Source organism: Scomber scombrus, chromosome 16, assembly GCF_963691925.1.
Source record: "Scomber scombrus chromosome 16, fScoSco1.1, whole genome shotgun sequence".
Lineage (NCBI taxonomy): Eukaryota > Metazoa > Chordata > Actinopteri > Scombriformes > Scombridae > Scomber > Scomber scombrus.
In genome coordinates this window covers 1,982,638-1,993,250 of record NC_084985.1, presented here as the reverse complement: position 1 = coordinate 1,993,250, position 10,613 = coordinate 1,982,638, and the positions used below count along the sequence as shown (strand labels likewise).

The 10,613-nt window shown below is 36.9% G+C and overlaps 2 protein-coding genes, 1 long non-coding RNA gene and 1 gene segment (V, D, J or C); 2 read left to right on the top strand and 2 right to left on the bottom strand.

Moving 5' to 3' along the window:
• LOC133996245 (immunoglobulin kappa light chain-like) overlaps nucleotides 1–10,613 on the top strand; it is a 630,565-nt gene that overhangs the window by 130,905 nt on the left and 489,047 nt on the right. The window lies entirely within an intron of this gene.
• LOC133996249 (Ig kappa chain V-III region MOPC 63-like) overlaps nucleotides 1–10,613 on the bottom strand; it is a 630,498-nt gene that overhangs the window by 132,610 nt on the left and 487,275 nt on the right.
• The window catches only part of vps52 (VPS52 subunit of GARP complex), a 142,486-nt gene that overhangs the window by 72,304 nt on the left and 59,569 nt on the right, over nucleotides 1–10,613 (bottom strand). The gene's annotated exons all lie outside the window — the stretch shown is intronic.
• On the top strand, nucleotides 4,206–5,895 carry LOC133996312 (uncharacterized). The gene is made up of 3 exons (XR_009927209.1): nucleotides 4,206–4,271; nucleotides 5,634–5,702; nucleotides 5,817–5,895. It is a non-coding gene; the product is annotated as an uncharacterized LOC133996312 (long non-coding RNA).

Genomic DNA, 10,613 nt, shown 5'->3' with positions numbered 1-10,613 from the left:
GAAGCTAATATGAAGCTTCAGCGTCCGAATGAGTCAAATCTTCATCTTCTATGTTTCAACGTTACAGTGTTTTTAGTAGCAAAGTCTTTTTGTTTCTATACTTCCACCACAGCTCAACAGGGAAACACTAAGAGGGAATCTGATGCTAAAAAGACTGTAAATGGACACACTGTGGATTTAGTCCTCCATCACTTTACATTGAAAGCACATTTGAAGATCTTTTAATATTCAGTATGAACAGGAGGAATGATTACAGAGAGGAAAACCTGTTTACTGTTCATATAAACACCTGACTGCTGGTTTATTAATCCCAGTAAGGCAGCGAGCAGCCGACCCAACAAGTGTAGAAGTAACAGAGCATTACTGTAATTAGTAACTGTAATATAATTACTGAATATCAGATAGTAATCCATCACACTACACATTACTGTAAATGTAATATTACTGTAGTGTTACTGCTCAACACTGTTGGCCAATATATTAGTGCAGCTGTAAGTCAGACATCAATACAGTCAGAGCACTTTTAGTGACCTCACCACTTCTTCACTTTAGTGTAGAAACAGAAGTTAGTTTCTTAAAGAAAATCTTGTTTTGGAACAAAACTCATTCATGTGTCTGCTGACTTTATCCTGAATACATTTATGATGACATGTTATAAAACATGTCTTAGTTTTTACTTTCTTAATGTTTGTTGTTCACAGGAACAGAAATCCGAACTACAGAGAAGTCCAGCATCACTCTGACATGTCCTCATGATGATGGAGGGTCACATGTTCCAACATGGAGCAGAGAGATTGGTGGAAAACAACAACCAATCAGGCTTCATGATTCAACTGTACCCAAGAAGTTGAAGTTACGTCGCCTGCAGCCTGTTGACTCTGGATTGTATCTCTGTGATGGAAAACCAGCTGTGTATCTAAACGTGATCAAAGGTGAGTCGTCTGAGAGAGGTGAGAGACAAGAACTCAAAGATATACACACAAATATGAAGGAGAAGAAGTTATTTAAAGGAATGATCTGATATTATGAGCAATACATGACGTTTTTTATTTTTATATTGAGAGTTAGAAGAGAAGATCATCATGTGATGCTGATGATCCACTCCTCTATATCTCAGAGAGGAATATTGTACTTTTTACTCCTCTACATTTATTTGAACAATCTTTCCTGATCTATATTTTACTTATTTTATTTTACTAACATGATATATTTTATATTTATAATTACTTTACATCACTTTGTATTGATCTGTTTTTACTTCGACACATACAAGTATTTTCTGTCTGGGAAACTTAACACTGTGTTCAAGAGAAACTGAAGTTTCTATGTGAGAAGTCAAGTTCACAACATGTTCAACATTCAAATGGTTTTTATTTATAGAGCTTGAACTGTTGCTGATGACTCACCACAAATATTAAAGTAGCATCGTCCTTTTTTAAATACTGTGAATCATTTTGTGACTCAGTGACAGATCCTCATCCAGATCACTGAGCTACCTTTCAGTCAAGGCCAGTAGACAGGTGTCTTTAACTTCATGTTTGAATGTGACTCAAACCTCCAGCTCATCATTGATAGTTTTCTTGTTTGCAACCAAAAGTATTTTATAGAGATTTTAATGCTTTGTTGAAGCATGTTCATGTTTATTATCATTCTATTTGAATAAATCAAGTTCAAAGTTCTTTATTGGTCACGTACACAAAGCTCAATACAATGTGCAGTGAAATGATTAAAAACTAGATTTGTTTATAGCTGGTATGATTAAAGAATAAAGATTAAAAACTGTAAAAGATTAAAAGTAGATCTAATAAATATTAAAGTAGCATTGTCCTTTTTTACATACTGTGAATCATTTTGTGACATTCAGTGAACAGTTAGCTGGAGTGAAATAGATTTTCTGTGTTGTAATACAAATTTTCTCTATTCTGCACAGAACGTAAAAAAACTTCTACTTCTACAACAGCTTCTACAACATCAGCACCATCTGCAGGCCCAGGTATGACAGTAACACATGAGTCACATCAAGAAACCCAAAAAGAAAATGAGTAAGATGAAAAATGTGAAAAGTGAAAGATCTGAAATAACTAAAGCACTAAACAATAACATAATTAACTCTTCAAATTAAGTTATTAAACAAACTGATGTAGAGATATAAGAGTGTTATAGAGGTTTAATGTGTATTACTTTTCTTGTCTGTAATAAATATTTTCTCTATTCTGCACAAAAGTTTAAAAAAAAAACAACCAAGTCAAGAAACCCAAAAAGAAAATGGATATGGATGGAGATGAGTAAACTGAGTGAAACTAGTTAGTCACTGAGAGTTTAGGAAGAACTTTACAAATAAACTTAGTGATGGATGTATAATTAGCTGGTGCAGCCGGCTCCTTTACTGATTATAAATAAGTGTTATGTTTGGATGCACTTTGTTTGTTTTACATTTTTATTTTGTCTTCCATTTGCTCTTAAAGAGACACTGTATTTGGTGTTGAGGATAGCTGGTCCCTTCATCGTCCTTGTCATCATCATCATCGCCTACTGTACCTGGAGACGAAGATTTAAAAGACGAGGTAAATAAAGTCTGACCTGGAAATTAACAATCATATAAAATGTTGATGAATGCAAGAAAGATGTGCTGCTAAATGAAATGTTTATGGTATTTAATAAAAAGTATATGAAACTATTTTAAACCAGAGAAGCTGGTTGTTTTCTGTATGATGCAGCTCCACCCAACAATGATGTCATGCTACACCACCTGAATTATGTTTTTCACTAATTTTGTTTTCCTTTCTGTTGGGACAGAAGAAGAATACCCGGTCTATGACGAAATTTAACAAAAAGACACATTACCCTAACATTTACTTATACTTCACCCACAGTATGGTTTATTTGATAGATTGCTTACTTGATGTATCTTTTAGGAAATGTTCATACATTTTTGTGAATAAAGATTCTGCAATGAAACCATAGACTTTTATAAAAATGTTGACTTTCGAAAATAATCTCAGAACATTTTTTTCCAGTCACCTTACACTTAAATATAAGTAATAAATAAACAGAAGAAATTCTCTTATTACGCTTTAAAGATGAAAACTGAAAATATTTTAAACCAGTTTGTTTTTCTGTATGATGCAGCCCCAACCAACAATGATGTCATGCTACACCTCTGTGCAATGTGACATCATGTTTGGGCCATTTACACAGCTAGATGGTATCAAAGTCAGTCTGTTAGTCATCAGAGTTTAAAACAGGTAATTAATGGATGATTATTCAGTAATAATTAAGTTATTCACAAATTTTGTTTTAGTTTCTGCTGTGACAGAAGAAGAATGCGCAGTCTATGAAGAGATTCAGGATGGAAGACTGCAGCTTAAAAACCGTGAGAAATTAAAATTGTTCTTTTTTTAAATTATAACTTCCTCTTTCTATTCTGATCGAGACTGTTCGACTGTCCACTGGTTTAAAAGTAAGCTAGTATCTATCCTGGCACTGATTCAAACTGTGACAAACGTCGTCTAGGACCAGCCGATCTTGGTCATATGTTCTGCTCTTGTCCCACCCTTACTTTGTTCTGGAAGGGTGTTTTTGACTCTCTCTCAGCCATCACATCTGCCAACATCTGCCCCTCACCACTAGTTGCCCTGTTTGGTTTCCTACCCATTGGCCTTTCTCACACTGTTAGGCAATTTTAGCATGTTAAAACACCAAATCAGCAAGTCATTGTCATTATGTTAGCATGTTGATGTTAGCTCACAGCCTCACCAAGCTGCTAGCATGGCTGCAGACTCCTAATTTGGACGTGGAATGCAAAGGCCTTTACCTGAAAATGTCTCTTCATTGTGTCATTAAGGCTTTACGAAACAAACCAACCAATTAAAACACCTGTTTCACCTTAAAATTAGATCAACCGATCAGTCACTGATGTTGACAGTTGACTCAAAGGTTGGAATAGTGTATGAATACCTGTGGTGTGAAAGGTCAGGTAGTTGTGTATAATAAATGTTTGTCTGTAAATGTTTTAACAGGTGAATCAAACCAAAATGATCCAACTTATCACACCATCGCTGATCTTCCACCAATGGGAAACAAGACTGGTAAAGTCTGAGCTGTCGTCTACATTTACAGTTTTACAGTTTAACCAAATGTTATAGCGATATATCTCTGGTTACACACATAATAAATTAATTATATTTTACTTCTTCTTACAGGCACATCTCTAACTTGTGAGTCGTCGTATCCCTTGATCACCAACCCTTTGCCTGATGGTAATAAACAAGGTAAATAATTGACTCTTCTTTTTGGGTTGGAGGGTATTTATGTGTTACCTTGCAAATAGTTGTTTTTAGAAATGAAAGCACCATGCAACATAAGTGTAAAAATGAACATCATATGGACTAAATTCCCTGTTAATAAAAGAAACAATAACTGCAACCCAAAATTATTATCACTCCAATATATGACATAGAACTAGAACATAAATAAAGCTGCCTCCAGCTGAGGTAGGCCTCTCCTGTACTGACTGTAATTTGGTTTGAGTTTCTTATTTTTGGTCTCAGTTTTTCTTTTGTTTCTGAGCTTCTTTGCAGTAATTGGACAGATGTACCTGATAGAAAGCAGATGGTAGTAATGTTCCCTGCCATGAATACTGTTCCCTCATTCATGTTTACCAGAGGTTGAAACCTGAGTTTGATGATCCTCTGACTTTCTGTCTAGCACCACCATCAGGTTATCATTTTTGATTTGACATTTGATGAGTTAGATGTCTCAACAGCTATTACATCAGTTAGATGATTTATTGGAGTTTCCAGATACATTTTGTTCCAGCCTTTATGTCCCCTGCAATCTTTCTGCTGATCCACTGACTTCTTGTTTAGCACCGTGAATTCAAAACGTGTTTTTCTCAATAATTTGCTATGGCCTCATTCTTCAAAAACTCCCAACATTACCATCAGTTTCAGCTCAACCATCCAAGAAGTATCACACCTGTTATTAAAACACCTGTTTCACCCATAGACTGTATATAAGAAATGGACGTAACATCCGTGACGTCACCCATTGGTTTGTGAACTGCTGCTCGGAGGCCAATAGTATCGGATCTGAGCAGCGCCATCTTGAACATTTCTGGTGCATGCTGGGAAAAATTAAAACACGGTTTCTACTTATATGGGCATCAGGAGGAGCATGAGGCGCCCTCCTGAACCTGTGAACCAATCAACCTGTCAATCACGACGTAGCCACGCCCTAATGCATACCCTGCTTTATCGTCACATATAAAATCAGGGAGGCCAAAATGTCCCAAATGAACATCATACTGCATTGAAGAAGGCTTTAAACTAGCGATTGAGACCATAAACACATTTTGAAAACGTTTACTGAGGTTAGAAATCAAGTGAGAAGTTTTGACTTGTATAGAGACGGAAGTCCTCTTGACACCAAAACGATCGCCCCCTGGTGGCCTTTTGATAGAATGCAGTTTTAAGTTACTTCCGCGGTGGCCTAATTGCAGAGGACCCCGCAACTCAGTCACCAATCAGTCACTGATGTTGACAGTCAAAAGTTGGAATAGTGTATGAATACCTGTAGGGTAAGAGGTGTGTTTGTTCTTTATAATAAATGTTTGTCTTTAAATGTTTTAACAGGTGAATCAAACCAAAATGATCCCACATATTACACCATTGCTGATCTTCCACCAAGGGGAAACATGATAGGTAAAGCCTGAGCTGTCATCTACATTTACAGTTTTACAGTTTAACCAAATGTTACAGAGATATATCTCTGGTTACACACAGAATATATTAACTATATTTCTCTTCTTCTTACAGATACATTTCAAACTAATGAGTCGCCATATTCATTGATCACCAGCTGAATGATCAGAAGTATTTCTTACTGAAACCTAAGCGACCAAGAACAAATAACTAATACCTGCATTTTGTTACGTCAACAGTTTACTTTCTGATGATTTCTGAAAGTTTGTTTGTTGAAAAAAAAAATCAGAAGAAATGCTTATTCATAGGCTTTAGAGATCAAAACTGTTTCAATGGGACTTTAGTATATTACTGTATATTCCTTTTTGTTATCATAATCCTGCAATCCTTTTAGAATAGAATGTTTTATTATTCATTTATTTATTTAATGCACTTACTCAGTGCTTGTATTAGACCATCGTCCCCTGGTGATATGGTTATATAAATTTGAGGTTGGTTGTCATAATTATGGTGAGATATTTTGTTGATTTCTATAATCTGAGCAGTGAATGTCTGTCGGGCTGTAAATGTGCCTGTTCTATATTAATAAATCAGTTTTTAACCATGAAAAATGTGTCTACACTTTTCTACAATCATGGCCTAAAATATGAAGAGTCTCAAAAAGGCCACAAGATGGCGACATTGCTCCTTGTCCCAAGGTCCAATGTGGCCTTTGAGATATCATCATAACTAACAGACAAACAAAGCTGGAAGACATGAACAACCATGTCATGTTGCTCATCACTGTAGCCATTAACATAAACATAATGCTCTCTTTTAAATGTGAGACGCTGACTGATGAAGATGCAAAAGGAGTGAACTGAAAATATGTTCAATCATCTTTATGTTGACCTTCTCTTTGTTGCAGCCCGACAGATACAGAAACGACACACAGCAGAAACAGAAAATCATCTAAACCCTAAAGGTTGCAAAACTTGTTTGAACCATGAGAGTTTTTAGATTTGCTGTTGTGAACAGTTTGTGACGCTTCTGCTGTGGGTTCTTGTCGTCTGGGGGACGACCTGCACAACTAAACAGTTTATCTCTTTCTCACATTGACTAAACTTATTTGAGTTTAGAATTAAATTTATATTGACAACGTCTCTCATACACAAGCATACAACCAACAACTCATTTTAATGTTCCTGCTGCTTCTGGTTCTGCGTTGACTTTTGAGACCTTTAATAGTCACCAATAGTCAGTAGTAATGTTTATATCACAGCTGCCATATTACAACTCAGTATGAAAACAGAATACACTATAATAATAGTTACATAACTTACTTTAGTGATATTGGCTTACTAATGCATATAACAAGAAGAAAAATAACATGTAGCAGCAATGTCATGAGAGCTTATGGTTATTTTAGTAATTTGAAGAAAAGCTACTTTCTGCAAATCTTTAAAATGACTAGAGTCTTTATGCTAGATAAGAAAAAAACTGCACAGTTGTTCTCTATTGTTGTCTCTGGAGCGGAGGGTGAGATTAAGCAATTGTGCATTACAACAAACAATGTGGTTGGCTATGGTGTTGTATGGCAGACACCATTGCAAGGTGTTAGGCAGTACACTAGCCTAACTAAATGTGATGGCAAATCCAGGTTTACATGAATAAGTCTGTTTACCCAACATTTTTACATGCACTACCTGAGATGCATGGCAGTAACAGTCAGAGGATTATCTCTTAAAGTTCACTCAGGCTTGAATGCATGGCAGTAACAGCTAGTGGATAACTTTAGTGGACAGGCATAATCACTCTGCTTATATATTTGTGAAAAATCAATAACATTAAAACAAAGTAATGTTAGCATATTGTTTCTGTTCGACTGCTTCACAGGACAGACACACTCATTCTTGCTATATTTATAACATTAGCATGAAAACAAAGTAACATTCACATGAAAACAACAAATAAACAGTATCACAAGAACAATAAAGAAACGTTAGCATGAAAGAAAATGTATAAACGTATGTCTCTCAAACACAGAAATATGGCCGGCCACTCATGTCATTTTCCTGTTGCTTTTGTTTCTATAAAACAATTGAGTGAGCTGTTTCACTGGAACCACTTATATCAGCTCATGATGTATCTATAATTATCATTCATATAAATAGTGTGAAACAGGAAATCACTGAAACAGAAGTGTGAGGCCTGTTGACATGTTTTGACATTTTCAATGATGTAATTATTAAAAACATATCAGGTTCTTATCCTGTGTTTTTTTTTTAAATCAACGTAGCCATATTAATAATAATAATAATAATAATAATAATAATAATAATAATAATGCATTTTATTTAAAGGCGCCTTTCAAAGCACTCAAGGACACCTTACAGGGCACATAAAACACAACAACAGTACATCAAACAATATGACAGGTTGATTGATTCACAGATTCAGGAGCGCGGACAGATAGACTGCAGGAAATAGCCGTGAACTTGTTTCACACCGACAGTTTTCTCCGGAGTTTTGTGGTTATAGTCGTAACAGCTAACTTGGTTAGCATCACCAGGTTGCCGGTGTAGACTGTGGTAGATCCAGTCCTCGCAACCTCCCCCGCTCAGTCCTCTTGCCCCTCCTGATGCCCATATAAGTAGAATCTGTTTTTTTCCCCCGGCATGCACCTGAAATTTTAGCTTCTCTCCAAAAAACCATCAGTCACCATCAGCATTATTTTCTTTCACTTTTGCTAATATTTTTAGTTGTTGTTTTTCCTTTGTATCATGTCACACTTCACACTCTCCACCCAACTCTGTACTACTCACCACTGACTATGATTTCCTTCCCTATTTCTATTTTTGTGCATTAACTCCTAATAAAGTTATGTAGGCGTCATTTCTGCTTTATGTTCTGTGATTTTCGAATTCTTGTGACCACCTTGTTTCCAGGTTTGAAAGTCAAAATCAAAAGTAATTCATGCTGCGTCCATTTTTCAGTTCAAGCAGTGGTCAACAGCATCTGCAAAGGTTAGTTAACTTTGGTTAAGGTTAATGAGATCTGTACTTTCGGTGCACATCTGCAGAGCTTTCTCAGCAAACCACAAACCACCTACACACTAATGAAAGTGACGCACACAAAAGCATTCTGTCTGTAACACTGTGAATACACCATCAGTGTGTCTGCATGTAGCATTAGTGATCAGACCACCTGCATCAGTATCACTGTTTCTCTGTGATGACATCACATCGTAGTGCAGATGTATTCATGACATTCTTCAGCCTCATTAATGTTCTGGAAATAGACGCCCACCCCCCCCCCCCCCCCACCCCCACCCCCCAACCACTACCACCACCACCACAATGTTTATCATGCAGGAAGCAGTTTGTACTTCCTCTTAATCAGGATTCATGGTTGCTGTCGAACATGCACCTTTTGTACTTGATCTCATGAAACTTAAAGATGAGTGTATTCTATTTTATTGTGTTTTTAATCTATGGGTGTAACACCTGGACACTGGTTCTAGCAATCCCCACCCTTGTGTCTACTATCCAATCGGGCTGAATTCTTGTTCCTCTTTCTGATGACACATGTTGATTATATACTGTCAACCCAGTCTCACAATCTATGTGCAGATATCACAACTTTACACTTTCAACTTGCATGCAGTGCCTACACCAAAGTTACATTTTGCGTACATGTGATACGACAATCAAACGCTGCATTTTAACCTTTTCACATCTCATTAACACCATTGGTTTGGTTTTGGCACAAAAAAACGCTTTGGTTAAAACTGTAAAATGTGGCAAATTTGACTGACGTGATGCTAAAAGTCTGCAGTTACAAAAAGTGTGAATTTCAGACTCAGGTACGTAGGGACCTTGCCTGAGATCACTTTGTAGAGCAAGATATACCAATGTTGTAGTCTGCGCAAAGCGAGGGACGACGATCCAACCAAGCTGTATAAAGAGCAGTAGTGGGTCCTGAAAGCAGAGTTAGTGATGTATCTCAGGGCTGAGTGATACAGGGGATCAAGTTTTGATAAGGTGGATGGCGAGGCAAACCTGTATATGGTATCGCCAAAGTCAATCTGGGACAGAAAAAGGCCGGCACTAAGATGCGTTTGATAAGCAGGACTTGAGCCTGTACAAAAAGCCTAAAGCCTTTGATGGCAGCTCTCACTGTTCAGTTTGTTCCTCACAGTTGTTGAATGTATTTTTGTTTCTTTGCTAAACATTAGTCACTGTTTCTATCTGCATTTCCCACAGATCACCTTTCTGTTGTTTACTTTAAGTTGATTTAGTTTGAGATTGTGTGACCTGCTTGTTACTCTTTCGGTGGCAATGAGATAAAGAGACAGATATTGTTCTAAGAAGTTCAAACCAGATCTAAAAGAGACTAAATACTGAACTCAGATCAGGTGAATTTTAGCTAGTTTCTACTAGTGGATATTGTGCTATTTTGGCAGGAAAACACAACTATGCAAATCGTCTCTGAACATTTCACTCAGACATTCAGCATTTTTGCATCTGGACAATCCGACAAAGTGCCCAAATCACCTCAGATGACTCTTTTCAATGTAAACTCCCACTCCTATCCTCCCCCAGATGTCTGAACTGCTGACCCTATCTCTAAGGCCAAGCCCAGACACGCGATGGAGAAACTCATTTCGGCTGTTTGTGTCAATGATGTCATTCTTCCTGTCTCTGACCAAAGCTTGTGACCGTGGGTGAGGTTTGGCACCTAGATTGACTGGTAAATACTAAAAATAAAATTGGGCAAACAAACAAAAGATATTATCTATTCAGGAAATGGCATCAATATCTAAACGCATTACATGAAAGATCTCTCACACACACACACACACACACACACACACACACACACACACACACACACACACACACACACACACACACACACACACACACAGTC